We start from the raw sequence: 19840 nt of genomic DNA on the forward strand, positions 1-19840 counted from the left end.
AAATTGTTGATTAAAAATGGCTAATCATTAATGCTCACTGTTTACACCAAATCACTGATCAGCATTTTCCCAAAGTCAAAGCACTCCCCGCTACTGTTCCCAAAGACATGACACATTTATTTACATTCACATACATTTTGTATATACAGAATATTTTATTTATTTTTAATGTATATTTATTTTATATTTATTTTAATAAATGACTGAAGCAGTCTCTGACAAAGTAATTTCCTTTGTGAACTTATCTTAATAAACACGTTAATTCCGATCACTAATCACGTATCAGTGTTATTTTCAACAACTAACCACTGATCAAAAGAACTCAACAACCAATCACTGATCACCACTGTTCCCAAGAGCAAAACACTAACCTCCATTGTTCCTAACAACCAGTCAGTGATCACTATTTCTCCCAAGGACCAATCACTGACCATCACCTCTCCCAACAACCAATTACTAATCAACACTGTTTCCAATGGCAACCACTAAACAGCATTGCTTCTAACAATTATTTACTAATTAACATTGTTTTCATCAAACACTCATTGATCACCACTGTTTCCATCGAACACTGTTCACTATTGTTTTCATCAAACACTGATCACCACTGTTTCGCTCCCATCAATCACTGAATATCATGGTTTCCACCAAATTATTATGATCACCATTATTTTCACCAAACAATCGCTGATCACCATTGTTTCCATGAATCACTGTTCAGAATTTTTCCATTAATCACTGTTCACAATTGTTTCCATCAATCACTGTTCACCACTGTTTCCATCAATCACTGTTCACCACTGTTTCCATCAATCACTGATCACCACTGATTCCATCAATCACTAATCACCACAGTTTCCATTAATCACTGTTCACAATTGTTTCCATCAATCACTGATCACCACTGTTTCCATCAATCACTGTTCACCACTGTTTCCATCAATCACTGAACACCAATGTTTCCATCAATCACTGTTCACCACTGTTTCCATCAATCACTGATCACCACTGATTCCATCAATCACTGATCACCACTGTTTCCATAAATCACTGAACACCACTGTTTCCATCAATCACACTTCACCACTGTTTACATCAATCACTGAACACCAATGTTTCCATCAATTACTGATCACCACTGTTTCCCCTAACCAATCACTGATCACCACTGTTTCCATCAATCACTGATCACCACTGTTTCCATCAATCACTGAACACCACTGTTTCCACCAATCACTGATCACCACTGTTTCCATCAATCACTGATCACCACTGTTTCCATCAATCACTGATCACCACTGTTTCCATCAATCACACTTCACCACTGTTTCCATCAATCACTGAACACCAATATTTCCATCAATTACTGATCACCACTGTTTCCCCTAACCAATCACTGATCACCACTGTTTCCATCAATCACTGAACACCACTGTTTCTATCAATCACACTTCACCACTGTTTCTATCAATCACACTTCACCACTGTTTCTATCAATCACACTTCACCACTGTTTCCATCAATCACACTTCACCACTGTTTTCATCAATCACTGAACACCACTGTTTTCATCAATCACTGATCACCACTGTTTCCATCAATCACTGATCACCACTGTTTCCATCAATCACTGATCACCACTGTTTCCACCAACCAATCACTGATCACCACTGTTTCCATCAATCACTGATCACCACTGTTTCCACCAACCAATCACTGATCACCACTGTTTCCATCAATCACTGATCACCACTGTTTCCATCAATCACTGATCACCACTGTTTCCATCAACCAATCACTGACCACCATTAATCCCATCATTCCTATTGACTGATCATAATTCTCCCTGAAATCTGACTTTGATGTGTCATTATCTAAAGAAAATGCAAATCAGTCTCTGATATCTCAGACTTTTTTTCCATGTAAACAAACTACTATTTCCTACAGAGTTAGCAACACTGCTCACAAAGCATCCCCTCATTACACGCTTACAAACACGGATTTATAATGCAAGTAGCACTGTGTTTATCTGTGTGTGTGTTTGTGTGTGTGTGTGTGTGTGTGTGTGTGTGTGTGTGTGTGTGTGTGTGTGTGTGTGTGCACGCGTGCGGCCGGCTGCATTATTACTCTTTAATGCTACTGTCCCATATGTCTGCGCACAAATCGACTGAGCGCGGATCACATTCCAGACTGAGTCTCGCGCAGCCAAAAAGCACAGAGAGTCACGAATCTCACACACGAGCCCAGATACACTGTCAACACTGCAATCTGTGCTACACTCAGCTCTATACACTTAACCACCGATCTTTGCAAAACAATCTATTTAGATAAACAGTGCAAAAGTTTGTACACCCTTTTTATCTATCTATTTTTGTAAAGTAGAAAAGGAAAAATTAAGTATATTACTTTTTTCTACTAAATAGAAACCAGAAGGAGTTGCTACATTTTGTGGACAGACAGACAGACAGACAGACAGACAGACAGACAGACAGACAGACAGACAGACAGACAGACAGACAGACAGACAGACAGGGTGTATCCATGTTTACCTGTTTATTCAGATGAATTAGTAATTATAGGTCCTCTTTCTTTACCATAGAAAATGTATGTGGATGCTAATATTTGCATCCAGGCAGACAGACAGACAGAGAGAGAGAGAGAGAGAGAGAGAGAGAGAGAGAGAGAGAGAGAGAGAGAGAGAGAGAGAGAGAGAGAGAGAGAGAGAGAGAGAGAGAGTTTACATGTGCATACCTGATCAGCAGATATACTGGTGAATAGATGTATTACATTTTATCCAGCATTAAGAACCTGTGCATTCTGCATTTTGCACTCTGGTACATTCCATAGATAAAGTTGTGCAAAAGTTAGCATACCATCAAGACAAAAAAAAAAAAAAAAAAATATTTATATATATATATTAAAAATAAAAAAAGAAATTATGAGGGGATGTAAAAAGATAGATAGATAGATAGATAGATAGATAGATAGATAGATAGATAGATAGATAGATAGATAGATAGATAGATAGATAGATAGATAGATAGATAGATAGATAGATAGATAGATAGATAGATAAAGTACAAAAGTTTGTATACCCTACAAGACAAATGACATGTCAGTACATGTGTTGCTTGATGTGTGTAGATTTGGGTTTTGAGTGTGTTTGTGTAAATATATGCTTAAATGTGTTTGGATTTTAATTTGTAAAAAAACAACAAGACAAAAAAAAAAAGAACAATTCATAGAAGTTAATTAACTCTTAGCCAAATTTCTGCCAATCAAAACAGTGTGAGGATATTTGAATAACCTTCAAGTCTATTGAACCAGAATTACAGAGAGAGAAAAAAAACAGGAAAGAAAAGAAAGACTTAGAAAAAAAAAAAGAAAAACTCTACGTGAAGGGTTAATTGAGGTACATGTCGATTTTGGCAGGCGTCTCAAAGCCATATTTCGGGATTCTTTTGCACTTGTCGGAGGCCGTCTCTGTGTGGAACGCGCCAGGCGAGAGCCATATGCCGAGGTCAGCGTCGCCTGCACTGAAGCTACACTGCAGTCGCCCGCGCTCCCAGTCGCTCAGAAGCACGCGGCTCGCCGCGCCTGTAATGAATGCAGGACCAACAGGCGCTCCACCAGTTCTCATCTGTGCCAAACACCCAGCAATTATGCTCTAAAACCACACAGCACGCATTCATTTAGGGAGAGAAAGACTAGGCGGCGGCTCGTGCCATATTAAGGTGATCGCTCGAAACAAACAGGGAATTGGAGACGCTTCTGAACGTTCTTCGACGTATTTGAATTCAGCAGATCGACCGTTTCGAGAAAGATCATCAAAGCTCCGAAACTTATTAGGATTACGCTCACAATGGTGATCTTCCCAGAGTGCTAGGACTTGGCGTGAATAATCGATGCCTTTCCCTTTACTGCTATTTACATTCGGAAGTATGATTGTGGGTTTGAAATTGAATCAAGAGGTCCCCGAGATGTACCCGAGATGTCCCCAGTTCCCAAGAAATGAACGATATGAACTTTCCAGGATGTTTGTGACGGAGAAGGTGAAAAAGCTCACAGAAAGAGAGAGAGAGAGAGAGAGAGAGAGAGAGAGAGAGAGAGAGAGAGAGAGAGAGAGAGAGAGAGAGGTTGTAGTAGTAATAGTAACAGATAGGGTAGGTGGGCGGAACGAGAGAACGAAAGGGTTGAGGTGTCATTGATTTGGAGAGGGAAAAAGAACAACGGAGTGAATGTGTGTGTGTGTTAGAAAAAGAAAGAGAGAAAGATAGAAAGAGAGCGAGAGAAGCAGGAGCAGAAGTGTGTAAGAGTGAACTAGGGCTTTTCTAACTGCAGGGTGCAGCAGTAGGCTGTGTAAGACACCTCGATGCTGAAAAAAACCCCAAGCATTCTTCATCTCTCCGTCGGGTTCTACTGTCACATCTCGGGGAAAAAATAACCCTAAAAATTATCGTTCGAGACACAGCCGGTTTTTGAGAAATACAGTAAGGAATTTTTGTATTTTATATAAATATAAAGAAAAGATTTGAATCTAAGATGCGAGAGTATGAGCTGATTATAAAAGCGTTTATTATTTAAAATAAAATGAATCCAATGTGCAGATATATAAAAAAAAAATACAGTTTAAAAAGGACATTTATATATTTTGAATTTTTTTTTATTATTTATTCAATTTACAAATTTTAAAAATTTCTAATTTTGAAATTAAATAATTTTTTACAAAGAACATCAAGCTTTGAGAATGAAATGATTTTTATTTTTAAAATGAAATAAATAACAAAAGTAAAATTATTCCTACATCATTCCTATTGTGTTGATATATAGTTATGATGTATTTTTGAGTGTGTGTGTGTGTGTGTGTGTGTGTGTGTGTGTGTGTGTGTGTGTGTGTGTGTGTGTGTGTGTGTATATATATATATATATATATTAATTTTTTAATTATTTTCCCCTTTGTGTCCAGGTGTCTCATTATTATGAGGTGTCTCAGTTGTTATTATAATAATCTACAGAATTGTCCTTGTATTTCATTTCCACTTTAGATAAATTGTGACGTAATACATTCCAAACCCTAAATCGTGTCTATTAAAAGGAATAAAAAAAAAAAATCCAAGTCATCTTTGGAATCATTGTACTAATAATACCCAGTTAGCTGAACATAACACTGACGTTGTTATTTAATGCTTGCACACGGGGCCACCTGTGTATTTGTTATTCTATGTTATCTTTTTTTCCTCCCTAAAACATGTTGGCCTCTTGCCATTCTGAAATGTTCTCTCCTCTGATCCGATCTCTCCCAGATGTAGCCTATTAGCCTGCTGTCATTCGCGATCAGCGGACGCGGCGCGCTTATTGAACCTGGCGTTGACAGAAACGACGCAGACTTTTCCTTCGTTTTTCTGAATGGAAAAGGAGTGCCGATCCGGAGCGTCTCGAGGGACAGCTAGACGAAGTGAACACAGTAGCTCGAGTCTGCTAGGCCCCTAATCTCCCTTACACACCCCACGCCACCCCTTCCCTCTCCCATTTACCACAATCCTCATCTCATGAACAATTCATAGGGATTATTATAAATGGTTGAATATCTAATAAGTGAGGTCGGGGTGGAACAGAGCTCATGTTCCTGAACAACCTGCTTGACACCAACGTCCTCACATTGAACATTTCATCTGAGTGTGAATGTGAGAGCAGAGTGTCGGTGGGACGGACGGACGGACGGACGGACGGACAGACAGACAGACAGACAGACAGACAGACAGACAGACAGACAGACAGACAGACAGACAGACAGACAGACAGACAGATAGATAGATAGATAGATAGATAGATAGATAGATAGATAGATAGATAGATAGATAGATAGATAGATAGATAGATAGATAGATAGATAAATCATGCCATCACCAGATTAAATTTTGATATCTTCCTATAGAGTGTTAGTGCTTTTTATCCATTTATTGCAACTTTTAACATTGTAGAACTTCCACAGTTCCTGTTATTTATGTGTCATGTTATAGTGGCTGTAAAGGAAAGTTTCAGCTTCTCATGTTACAATAAATCTCTTTTGTCCTGAGCCCTTTCCTACAAAGGAGACTCGATTCATATTCTATCCTATGCTTCACATAAAAGTTTTGAACTCCATTTCCATTCATTTATTTTATTTTTTACTTTGTTACAAAGCGAAAATCGGTTTATTATAATGTTTAGATCACTAGAGAGGACATCATTTAAGCTAATTTAGTAACTATAACACACCACCTGCGATTTGCTCTCGCGGCTGAAAATAAACTCAAATTCGAATACACTGTCGGAGAAAAACAAGGACTATAGCTGAAAACATAGTAAGCAAAAATCTGTACTTTGATCCGCGCTGAAATAGTGCAGTCAATTTGGAATTTCCGAGTGATGATGTCATTGTTAAGGCCGCAAAACATTGTACTTCAGTCATGCTTTATTAAGTGTAAGAAAGTCTTAATGAGATCGTAGAGAGACTCAAATGTTTAGGACAGCGATTTGGAAGTTTCTTCCACCACCTCGGTGCCAGAACAGAGAAGAGTCTGGAAGCATGTCTTCCTTGTACCCTCAGATCGGAGAGAAGTGCTGTAAGGTATTTTTTCCTCTACAGCGTTTGTAATGTATTAATGATTTATAATTACACCCTCAATATCACCCTGATGAGGATGGGTTCCCTTTTGAGTCTGGTTCCTCTCAAGGTTTCATCCTCATATCATCAAAGGGAGTTTTTTCCATGTAACAGTCACCCCAGGCTGCTCATCGAGGACACCTACACATCATTTTAAAAGATAGAAGTGAACTTTCTTCTATAATTCGTACATTCTGTAAAGCTGATTTGAGACAATGTTTATTTTTAAAAGCACTATAGAAATTAAATTGAATGGAATTGAATGAAGGACTGAACAAGCACTTGAGTGGCCCCTGTGGATAAATTCTCCTGATGTTGTGTTTGAGGAAGAATTTCATCTCCTACTACAAGAAATAGTCAAATACCAAAAAGTAGTGTACATTTAGCTAGAGGAACATAATCGCTGAAGAACATCAAGAATGAACAGAATCAAAAAATTATTATAAAAAAAATGTAAAAAAATTTAAAAATAATTATTTCAAAATTAGCTTTAGATATATTGCTATAGATATTGCTATAGATATTGCTCTCTCTCTCTCTCTCTCTCTCTCTCTCTCTCTCTCTCTCTCTCTCTCTCTCTCTCTCTTTCTTTCTTTCTTTCTCTCTCTATCTCTTAGTTTAGGAATCTATTTAGCTATAAGTTGTATATATTTTCAAAAATTTTTAAGGAAACCATTCCATTGCATTTAAATCTTAAAAAATTTATTTCCTACTGTTTTCAAAACCTCCTTTTTATTCTCATGCTTTTCATTCCTTCTTTTCGTTTTTCCCAATCCGCTGCAAATCCGCCTCCCAACAAATGACCTCGGACTCCAGTACACGTTGCCAGTCCTCTGTTTGGGTTCAGACAAATCCAATAATTGTTTTGTCGAAACGAAACCCAAAAACATGGGGCAATATTTGTGAGCAAATATTCCCTCAATTATATATTTTTTTCCTTTTTAAACATGCACCAGAGTTGAAAAATAAAACAAAAAAAGGTATGGAGGGAAAAAAAGGAAATATTTGATTTTGGACGAAAAACCAATCAGAGTCTTTTTTTTTTTTAGACTAATTTGTACTGCATAATAAAATATACATAACCCAAAGTCCTATTAGCTAGACAATGTTGGATTAATCCGGTTTATTTGTTATTATTATTTGCAGCATTTCATTTAAAGGCAAATAAAAACTCTGGAAGTTTATCCATCCCTGCAGAGTTAACCGAGCAAACTTTTTATTTTTTTTTTTAATTAAACCAAACAACAGGGTTTCAATGGTGGCTTACAATTAATATATTCAGAGCTCTAGTGTTGTGATTATTTAGTTTTTGTTAGCACGTGACATTTTTTATGTAAAAACCAACCTTTTATGCCACGCCATCCTTTTGCGTGATTTGGCATCCTTCCTATCTGAGCTCAGGCAAAATCTTTCAGCGGCTCTGGACATGAAATCAGAGCTGGTTCATGTGTGAAGTCATATGTCATATTAGCCTGGAGTTGAGGTTGAGGACGATCTGGAATGTTCTGTAGGACACGCCCATTTTCTAATCTTCTCAGCATGTGTTTTGGGTCAATATGTTTTGAGGAAAATTACAAGAAAAAGGAGAGATGCTGTGGTGTTATATGAAGATGAGGGGATTCTGTTCTGCGTCGGCGCTTTCACTTTTTCACTCATTCCAGCGAGTGGGAAAAGTTACAACTACTGTTTATACAGTCATGGGAATTTATACTTAGGAATGATTAAAGTAAGCAGAGGCTCGATGGTACGTCGGTGACTCATCTAATGTAATTTGGTGAAAGGGTTTTTAAAGCAGGGTGGGCTTGCGTTGAAATAAAATAAATTCCAGACACAAAAAACAGTGTTTTTAAACAGCCAGGTCTCCTCACTAGACAGGGAAGGTGAAGGCTAAGGCATACATTGCTTGAGAAACCAAGCAAATACCGCATCACTGTGCAGTATCCGCCCACATCCGCATACCCAAACTGTGATTGGCTAAACTTGCTTTAATTGACAGATGAAAAACATTTACGTTATCGCTGGGATCCTGATCACAGCACATACTGTTAACAGGTACAGTGCTTTCCAGTTGAAGTGCCCCCAAATATATATACCGTAATTTCCGGACTATAAAGCGCACCCAAATATAAGCCGCACCCACTGAATTTGACAAAGATTTTTATTTAGAACATAAATAAGCCGCACCTGTCTATAAGATTAATGTCCTACATTGAAACTAATAAACTTTACACAGGCTTTAACGAAAGACAGTGTCTGTAACACGCCTTGTATCTAAACAGTAGCCTACCAAGAAAGTCATTGTTCACTGTCTTCCTCCTTCCTTTCACAACAATTTCTCTCTGGAGTTTTTCTTTTGGCGTCGTCGTGCATTTAAAAATCACCATCGGTGAAGATTTTCTCCCGATGACGTGCAGCTCAGAACACAGGTGAAGTGTGTTTTCATGTCCGGTTGTTTTCAGCGTGACGAATGATTCGCATTTCCTGTAGACAGTCCGAGTGAGCGGCAGGTCAAACCTCAGAGGAACATCATCCATATTTATGATGTGGTGCGGCCCGATTCAGTGGGAGCGCATCTGATTTAATATAAAGAGTTTTTAATTGGTTCACCTGAACCCGTTCGCAATTTCATTGGTCTGATGTTATGGGGCTCAGTTTTTTATCTTGAAGTTTGTGAAACCGGGAAAAACCCAGGAAAAATCCACATATTAGCTGCTTCGTTGCTGCGGGGTTCAAAGCGTTGGAAAAAAGTAGCGGCTTATAGTCCAGAAAATACTGTATATATATATATTAGAGCTGTCAAAATAAACACGTCAATGCAAATTTATTTTAACAGCACACATTTTATTAACGCAGTATAAATGCAGCGTGCATTTCTGTTTGACCATTTTTATAAAAAAAATATACAGAAATAAATATGAAAGAGGCTTAATTAAAACCTTCAATGCAACACGCATTTATTTGCATTCACACGGTTTACTCAGATATAAATTTATTATTATTTTTTTTTATAAACTCCACCAAAAACATTTTTTTTTAATCACTTAACAGTTTTAAATCAAGCACAAAAATCCGCTTGATGCACTCATTTGGCAGTTAAAACCATCTGTGGGGAAACGTAGCAAAATACCAATCAAATGGTTTAATCGATTGACAGCCCTAAAAGTGGTCACATTCCTGAGTGGAGGGTGGATAATATTTACTATTATATACTGTAAAAAAAAAATATTGAATATATTTTTTTACAGTTATATATTCATTTATTTATAAGTTTTTTGCTGCTTAATTTGATATGAATTTATATGAGATAAATGTATATCTTCAGTCCATTGAGGTGATTGTTGATCGTTTTGTCATTTGTTCCCATTACTCAGTATAACATAATAGGATTATATTGAATGTAAATTTTATGTGAATTCCATCTTGGATTTATCTTCAGGGAATCATGGATAGATTTTAGGGAAAAAAAAGCAGACTGTTTGTGTACAGTATTCAACAAATAGCTGAGGCTACAAAGTCATGGAAACTGATGATAATAACACATTAGGATTCAGGCACGGAACGGAGGATGACTCGGCCAAAGCGGACTAAACTAAGTGGAGCCTCTTGAGCTAAATAGGTTTTGCTGTCCACATAATGAGAAGAAATCAATGATGCTTTAGCTTGGTGTAATACACAGATACAAAAGATTCCAGTTAGGAAAACGCCAGTGGTGAACAACAAGGAACGCTGAATGTGTCAAGTCTGAGGATTACGAACTTAAAAAAAAAAAAATGCATGTGAATATGTGAGGGATACAAACATGAAAAGACAAAAATGTGATCGAATTCGACAATTGTATGATGTGGGCATTACACAAAATAGCGACACTGTTGCAAATACTCCAAAAAACGGCAATATGATGATGCACTTTTTATCATTTTGTGCAACACTTTTGTTTTAGCAGCTATAAACAGCTATCACCAATCCATAATTTTTTCATTGTTGAAGTTACTATGACATACGTGCCCTCCAGTAATTCTGGCACCCTTGGGAAATATGAACATAGAAGGCTGTAAATTATTGTCTGCATGGTCTCTTATAACCCATATTTACCAAAGTCCCAATATCAGTGTCCAGTATCAGCTTGTCATATTACCAAGAAACCAAACTGACACTGGAGACTCCTTACATAAATAATAATTAAATATCTTAGAATAGGATTATGGATTATGTTATTATATTAATTGGATTATGTGGCATTGCTACTATAGGAACAAAATGCATTTATTTGGTTGGCATGCATTGACATACATTCTGACCAATCAGAAGTAAGGATTGAAAAGAAATGGAAGATTCTTTATTGAATAGATTTTTGTGGCAAAAAACAAAACCAAAACAAATTACACACATTTTATAAACTATACAATCACCAAATCTTTCCTTGAATGTTCCTTGAATATAAATATATAATAATTATAAATAGATAAGTAAAGAAAATATATAATATACATAAATTCGCACTAATGATACAATTTTTAAATGTTTTTATCATTTAGATGTAAATGAAATCTACATTTATTCAACCGAAAACTGTTTTATACGATACGACCATATAAGGAAGCGGTGTCATTATCAGCAGCCATGTTTTTTTCCTGTTGATTCCATTAGTATTTGAGCTGCCAAATAAGGCATTAATGAACTCTGAAGTAAAAGGAAGCAACCTTGAATTCCCTTTTAAATAATAGCTGAGGTTTTAAAGATGCTGCTATTCCTTCGTTCCTATTTATTATTCTTTTTTTTTTTATTGCCTTGCAACATTTATAGAAAACCCCGGTTTGTTGTCTGGTTTCCTATTTCTAAAAGCCAAAGTGTGCGTACGAGTTTTTCGATCAAGATCGGAGTATTGGGATGTCTTGCCGATGCATTTGGTTGAAAAGAAGAAAAAAAACCCAACTCGATAGAATACCTCGTAATATATTTTCAATTTGCATGCAACCAGGTCCTGTGCGGTTCTTCTTAACCGTTTCGCTTCACGTAGCTTATTTGCCACCTATGACAGATGCCGACCTTTTTTTTTATTATTATTATTTCGCCTGCTTTTTTGCTGCTATTTAAATAAGCATACGGTTCGAGCTCTCCGTTTAGCCTCAGGGCCAGCTACCCGTCAAGCTTTTATTATTACTTACTGTGAAGGTGAACTTACTCCGTTTCATATTATCATAGTAATTGAGCGTTTATGTGTGTATTTCCCAGCACTCCCCACTCTCTCTCTCTCTCTCTCTCTCTCTCTCTCGCTCTCTCTCTCTCTCTCTCTCTCTCTCTCTCTCTCTCTCTCTCTCTCTCTCTCTCTCTCTCTCCCCTCTCTCTAAGTCATCCTAGTACCATTCAAAAACTCTTTACACCTGGCTAATGTACTGTAGGAGTATGTAGGAGTTAAAAAAATGTTATTTTTTTGCTCCAACTCTACAAGCTTGCAGTTCTGTGTTTTGCCTCAAAGAAGGCATGCCAGTAAATAACTGCTATAGATAAGAGCGGAAAATCTTCCATCAAATCGTCTTTACGACGGTTTATGGTCGCCGTCAAATGACATTTATGTATGGCGTTTAGCGGGAGGCCAATGAAATGGCGGCTAGGAAATAAAGTCAGCAATAATTCACGTCGTCTAGCCGTCAGCCTTACATTAATATTATGACCATATCCGTCACACGGGCCATCTATTACACACAGATGCGGTTCGACATTGTTTGGCGTGACATAAGAGAGGATATTACTCTGACGGCAGGCCGCTGCCGGCCCTAAGCGGTACGTCAGGTGAAAGCAAATATGACAGGAGCTATTCGGGATCGGAGAGACTGTCACTTTGAGTGTGTGTTTTTTTTTTTCGTTTAAATATAAATAAATGTAAGTTGATTTGTGGAAAATGACTCTGAGTGCTGTTTATGTGTTAGTAATAAAGCATGACATTACATGCTGGTCTGGGTGTGTATTTGTTTCTCATAGGAAGCAAAAGTGCGAATGAATACAAAATTTCAAACATATTAATAAACATGTTCTACTATTAATATTGTGCTGTTAATACAGATCAATACTGTAATACTGTCACAAATTCCTGGTATTCATCCTGCTAATGGTTTTTGTTTGTTTTTTGTTTATGCTATTTAGCTGCCACACTTTCCCATTTATCTTATTCATACTATTGATGGAAACATTTTAGTGATTTGGTTCTTTGAATCTCGTTCATCAAAATGAACGAATCTTTTTTGAGTCATTAAATTCATTTCGTTTCTGTGATCAGAAATCAAATAAACACATTTTCAATAAGCAGATCCCCCCAACACGTCTACATACACCAACTTTGACTACAGTTTCGATAATTTATATACAGTATGTACAGTCAACTCCGGATAATTTACGGTTTGAAACTCACGGCTAGGAAAATTTCTCATTTGGAACTTAACTACAGCAAGTTGCGGATTATCTTAAAATTTGCATGAACCGAATGTTCAGGAATGTTAGGAATAACACTTTAATCCAGTGGTCCACAAACCTGGCGGATAAATGCAACAAAATGAAATGAAACGTCCCGCATAAAAGCTGGTATTTTCTTAATATAATAATAAACGTGAATCCACTGTGTTGTTTTTTTGTTTATTTTGCTAGATTGTGGGTTTCAATTTAGCGGTACTGTATTATGTGTTACCGGCCGGAGCCCCTTTAAGAAGGTAGCGGATGGAGGTAAGACGTGACCGAGGCATCATGACCTGCATCAAGAGTGAATCATAGACAGATGTGGCGGAGGGAATCTGGTCATTTTCCAAAATAAAACATAGTTCAGAATCAAATAATGAATAAAAAGGAAAAAAGGAAAGTTATGTATTCTTTCTGTGCGGCCCGGTACCAAGTGACTCACGGACCGGTCCGCGGCCTGGAGGTTGGGGACCACTGCTTTAATCTTTTTACTAACAAATTTCATACAATTATTTAAAACACATTATTGTATTAAAGTGACATTATGTCTAGATAAATTCACTAACGTACTATAGGGAGTGCGCCCAAAATTTACGGATTTTCTGAACTTAGAACGTAACCCCCGCGAGTTCCAGGGGGCCACTTTATATGAAACTGAATAACGACTGCACAACGAACGACTAGGACCAGAGGATGTCTATGGGTGTCATGTGATAAAAGAACGAATGACTCGGACTAGAAGAGTTGAGAGGTAAACTACTCAATTCTGTTTTCTGTATATAACCTATCGGGATTTTGCTCATCGCTCTTTAAAACTATTTGTTCTTCTAAGTGACATTAAAGAATCATTCATGAACTTTCTTTCTTTCTTTCTTTCTTTCGGCTTCTCCCGTTAGGGGTCGCCACAGCGGATCCTCCGCATGTTTGATTTGGCACGTTTTTACGCTGGATGCCCTTCCTAACGCAACCCTCCCCAATTTATCCGGGCTTGGGACCGGCACTGAAAGTGGCTGGGGTAACGAATCATTCATGAACTACCAATCACTAATTCAACTGAGCAGCTAAGAGGGTTAGGGGCCTTGCTAAGAGGCCCAGGAATGGCAGGTAGTGCTGCTTGGATTCGAACGTATAAAATTTCAATAAAAAAAAAAACGCCTTAACCACTAAGCAACTTATTTCTTGTTTTGACATGTGTTGACGCCAGTCCTGTCTATGCAATGTTCTCTTACTTACTGTGTTCACCTATATATTGTTAGCCCTTCCTTTGGAGGTATATTAAAGCTTAATAAAGTTTCTGTTCTACATCAAAATCTTCTCATCATTTTTTTGTTACTCAAATCTTCTGCAGGTTTTCTGAATGCTTTTCAGAATGTTTTTTCCCATGTTTTTTTTTCCATTGATTTATTATTTTATGGTTGCTATTCTTGTTTGTTCTTTTGACTTTATGAATATGGATTATTCCAGTTATTATTGCTGCCTGTCTGTTCTCTGAACTATGCTACGGACTGCCATTTCTGAATACATTTATCCAAATAAGGCAGATGCAATTTGCAAATTGCTTTTTACTTTTGCAGATGATAAAACAAAATGATTTTCAGCTTGTCATATTCTCGAAAAAAAAAAGTGCAAATCCTGTGGTGAAGAAAGTATTAACACTGGAGACTCCATCCGAAAAACGATATTAATCATTTGTTAAATAACTGAACATTATATTTATTTCTTATTAGACTTTGTTTATGCGGATCCTGGGAAGTCCCTGGGAATCAGCAATTACTCTGGAAACAATTTTGCATGAAAATAGACGCACTGTGATTTGCCTTACAGCCCGCTTGCAGCTGCTGCTCCGGAAAATTAACTAGCGCCTTTTAACCAATCAAAATCGAGAGTAGAGTGATATAAATATGAATTAATTAAATATTTCAAAATGAGATTTTTGCCACCACGTTCTATACACCAGTGACTTTCCTCCTGTTCTTGTGTTCTGTTTTTTCGGCTGGTGTCCATTAACTTCCTGTTTTGGTTTTTTCTTCCTCTTCTCCTTCTTCCCCACTTGTTTAAGGAACAATATCCCTCGCAGCAGCATGCCCTGATGCATATTTAATAAACCCTAGTATATTCATATTACTGTGGGAGGTGAAGCAGCCCTTCTCCGTTCTCCGTGGTTTCAACGTCTATCAAACGGGAGCTGATTCGCTATGCCAAGGTGCCTCGCTCGCAGTAATTTATTTGCTCTGCCCTCTTGCTCTAATGTTACAAATGAGAAATGGCAAAATCTCTGCCGTGGCAAATCTCCCGACCGGACCCCTGTCGCTGTCGCAGCGCCGCAGAGGAATAAGCCGCCCCTTTAAAATGTGTGTTGATTTTCCATACTCCAATATTGACTAAGCGCCACCGTTTGATGTATGCCTTACTAGGCCATGCAAACTCACCACTAGGGCTTAACTTGTTAGTTCTGCCTCCGCCGACCGTGCGAGGGAACGGCTGCCATGCCCTCGGATATTACCATTGACTGTTCGGATTGACCCGATACAAGTTTACTCTAGTTCTCTCCGGGTCTCGCTCGCTTTATGTCAACAGATCCAGAGAGTTAAACAAAGCTCTGAAGCTATGGTAACTGAAACGTGTTGGGTTTTGTTTGTTCACGTTGAGCCGAAGTTTATGGGAAAATGCCGTAAAGAAGCTCCAGATTCAGTGATTAATTGTTATATGTTATTATCCGAGGTAAACAATGGAGCTTGGGAATTTGGAGCCTCGGCCCTAAATAGGAGAGCGGGAAATAGGGGGTTTGTGAACAGGAAATTGTTTATACAGGAATGTTAAGTGATACCTCCATGCAACTGAGCTGTAGGGTCATCATCCCTCTTTTCTCTCTCTCTCTCTCTCTCTCTCTATCATTTTGGTGGATCCAAACTCTCCACGTTGCCCTCTATTAAAGGATTTAGACAGTAGTGCTTGAGGATCTTGGGGATGTCTCTTAACCCTACATCCAATAATGCTAAGGGGGCCCGTTATGTCTCACTCATAGTACATTTACAAATATCTACACAAATCCACGTTTTAAAAATAATTCAATCCACGCATTTCAACGTATCAACCTTTAGAGCTTAGAGCAAGCAGTACCCCTCTAAAGCATGTAAGGTTGTGTAAAAGGTGAAATAAAAATCTTATAAAATGATAAAACAAAGCTGAAACAAACAAAAAAACATTCTTTCTACATGCACAAGATATTGTTAAGCATTTTTATTGCTAAAATAAGACTCGGATATGGCAAGACATGGCAACACTCTCATCACTTTTGCCCTCAAATAAACTCTCAGCACCATAAATCACAATTGAGCGAGTGACGTTCCCTAGAGTACAAAAGGGTAGTGTGCGTTTCCATAGGCTCACACCTATAACTGGGGCAAGGCCTATGGCTGGAGGCGAAAAGGAAACCTATAAGCACACGCTGACCTGGAATGAGAAATGGGGCGGCAAAAGTTTTGAAGTCGCTGCTGAAGTGAAATCTTTTGGCTTGATGTGTTTGTGAATTACTCACCATTTTGTGTATCTAAAGTTAATGACTATTCCATTTTAGGACAGTTGAAAAAATTTATAGTTTTGATGATCAACAAGCATGAAATAATTCAAACATAGTGCACATGGAATATGTACACTTTTAGCCAACCATGGTTCTTTCAGGATAATTACTTGTATTGTATATAAATAATTAAAACTATAAAATTCTTCCACATGGACATAAACATTTCTCCAATTATTCATTTATTTTAATAAGAGCTTTCAAGGATTTTCTGGTACACCAAATTATTCCTCAAAGCTTTTCAGTTAAATTAGGAATAAGTATTATTCCTAATTAGATATTACTGAATATGGTAAAAGACAGCTAAACTCTCAACCAACAAGTCCACAACCAACCTAATCAACTAGCCAACCAACCAAACTACCTCTATACTACAATCTTACCTCCCATACAACAAAGAAGCCAAACTCCAACCCAACCCACCACACTCGAGTCAAATCAAGTAGGCTGTTGTTGTCATCCCAACTATATATAGTGCAGCACATAAATTAACAAAAAGGAACACGGAACCACACACAACTTAAAACTTGCTACATAAAGTACAGAAATTATGAGGGTAAATCAGCCTAAGCGAAATAATCTAAGCAAACTAATCGAATCAACCAACCAACCTCCCACCCAGGGAATCTCCCATCCAACCAACCACCCTTTCAACCAATCAAACAACCTCCCACCCAAACAAACAAACAGACAACCTCCCATCCAACAAACCTACCAAACAAACAAACAACCTCCCACCCAACCAACCATCCGACCAACCAACTAACCAACCAAACAACCTCCCATCCATCCAAACTCCCACTCATCTAACCAACCAACCATCCAACCAACCTTCCATTCATACAAACAGGTTCTCTGGACAGCTATGAGTGTATGGGTTCTATATGGATTATCATGTGCACCTTTTCTCTCAGGTGACATAATCAAAGTAAAATAGTCAAACCAACCAACCAACCTCCCTAAATACTTAATCAATCAGCCAGCCTCCCACCAAATCTCACCAACCAACCAAACAACCAAACACCCAAACAACCAGAGAACCAATCAAAGGTTCTCTGTACAGCTTATGGATGGGTTATAATTTTGACCTTTTCTCTCTCTTTTTTTTTTTTGCACTTTATATAGTGTTGTTTTCCCAGTTGTACATTAAGGCCTTTATATACTGTAGTGGCTAAGATTTCTGTGGTTTGGGTAATGGTTTGGAATGGGCTTCACATTTGTGGCTTTTTCGTATGACTTCATTTTCTTAAAATCAAATCAAACCATGAAATCCCTCTCTATAAATCTACATCATACATCTACAATAACCCTCTCTCCTTCTTTGTTTCAACCTACACCAGATGCTTTTCTTATTTTGCGCTCTCCTGTTGACGTTTTGTTGTTTGACAGGACTCTGTCCCAGGTTCCGATGTGTGTTTAAATTAGAGCCGAGGTTGTTGGCTTTAAAACTATGTGCATGTATGCGTGCTCACTGCTTTCCCAGGGCTTTTCTTCAGCCTGCCAGGCTAAGTGTGACTGACCCCACACTAACACACGTTTTCATTATAAATCCCTCGCTTTGATTCCCGAGCCAGCCTGTAGCTCTTACAAACTGTTTACGTCGCCCCTGAAAAACGAGTTTGAATTATGTGTTTGTGCAATAGATTCCTTCGGCGGTGTTTAGCAGAATGTTTGCACAGGACAATTAGTTATCGTTGGTGAAAATTATGGGGGCCTGAAAAAACGCGTTTCTTTGCACGTTCTTAAGAAACGCAGCCATACGGCATCATAATCTTCCCTACAAACTTGAAACAAAGTTGACACAAGAATATATACACTATATTATTTTTGAACGTCCCATTAGAATAACCTTCACTCTTCCAGGAAGATGTTCCACTAAATTTTAGAGCGTGCTTGTGAAAATTTGTGTGCATACAGCTACTAGGGTGTTAGTTGTGGGGGGGTTGAGGAAGCCTGGGGTGCAGTCTGGGATTGAATTCATGCCAAAGGTGTTCATTAGGTTTGAGATCAGCGCTCTATAGCAATAGATCTTCTACTCTAAACAATGTAAATTATATCTTCATGGAGCTGGCTTTGTATACAGGGGCACTGTCATGCTGGAACAGGTTTGGATCTTCAAGTTCATCTGAAAGAAAAATGCCATGTTACTACATCCAAAGATATCCTAGACAATTTTGTGCCTCCGACTTTGGGGTGACAGTTTGGAGAAGAACCACATATGGTTGGAAAAGTCAGGTGTCTCAATACTTGTTATATACCAAATTATTATTATTATTATTATTATTATTATTATTATTATTATTATTATTATTGTTGTTGTTATTTATTATTATTATTATTATTATTATTATTATTATTATTATTATAATCTTTATTATTATTATTATTATTATTATTATTATTATTATTATTATTATTATTATTATTGTTGTTGTTATTTATTATTATTATTATTATTATTATTATTATTATTATTATTATTATAATCTTTATTATTATTATTATTATTATTATTATTATTATTATTATTGTTGTTGTTATTTATTATTATTATTATTATTATTATTATTATTATAATCTTTATTATTATTATTATTATTATTATTATTATTATTATTATTATTATTATTATTTATTTTTATCATCATCATTATTATTATTATTATTATTATTTATTTTTATTATCATCATTATTATTATTATTATTATTATTATTATTATTATTATTATTATTATTATTATTATTATATATATAATATATATATTATAATCATTAATAATATTATTATTTTTATTATTATTATTATTATCATTATTATTATTATTATTATTATTATTATTTTATTATTATTATTATTATATATTATTTTTTTTTACATTTTTACATTTGCTATCAAACTACAATTTAATAAAGAATGGATCTTCTACTTCCATTTTTATATAGTATCAATTTTTTATTTAAAAAAGGATGAAAAAAAAATAAAAATCGACACGCAGGGGATGATAACTCGATCGTGTCATTTAGAAAAAACGACTCGAGCACGTGGGCAACTCGACTCTAAAAACAAAGAACTTTCCCAGTGTAAACACCGGCATGACTGTATTTTTATGTTACTGTGTAAAACAAATGACACAAAAAACATCGTACTCCCAAACACAAACACAGA

The 19840-nt window shown here is 36.8% G+C and overlaps 1 long non-coding RNA gene across 1 annotated transcript in view; it reads right to left on the reverse strand.

Moving 5' to 3' along the window:
• The window catches only part of LOC310716464, a 325142-nt gene that overhangs the window by 108689 nt on the left and 196613 nt on the right, over positions 1 to 19840 (reverse strand). The gene's annotated exons all lie outside the window — the stretch shown is intronic.

Source organism: Silurus aristotelis (genome assembly GCF_946808225.1).
Source record: "Silurus aristotelis genome assembly, chromosome: 2".
Classification (NCBI taxonomy): Eukaryota; Metazoa; Chordata; class Actinopteri; order Siluriformes; family Siluridae; genus Silurus; species Silurus aristotelis.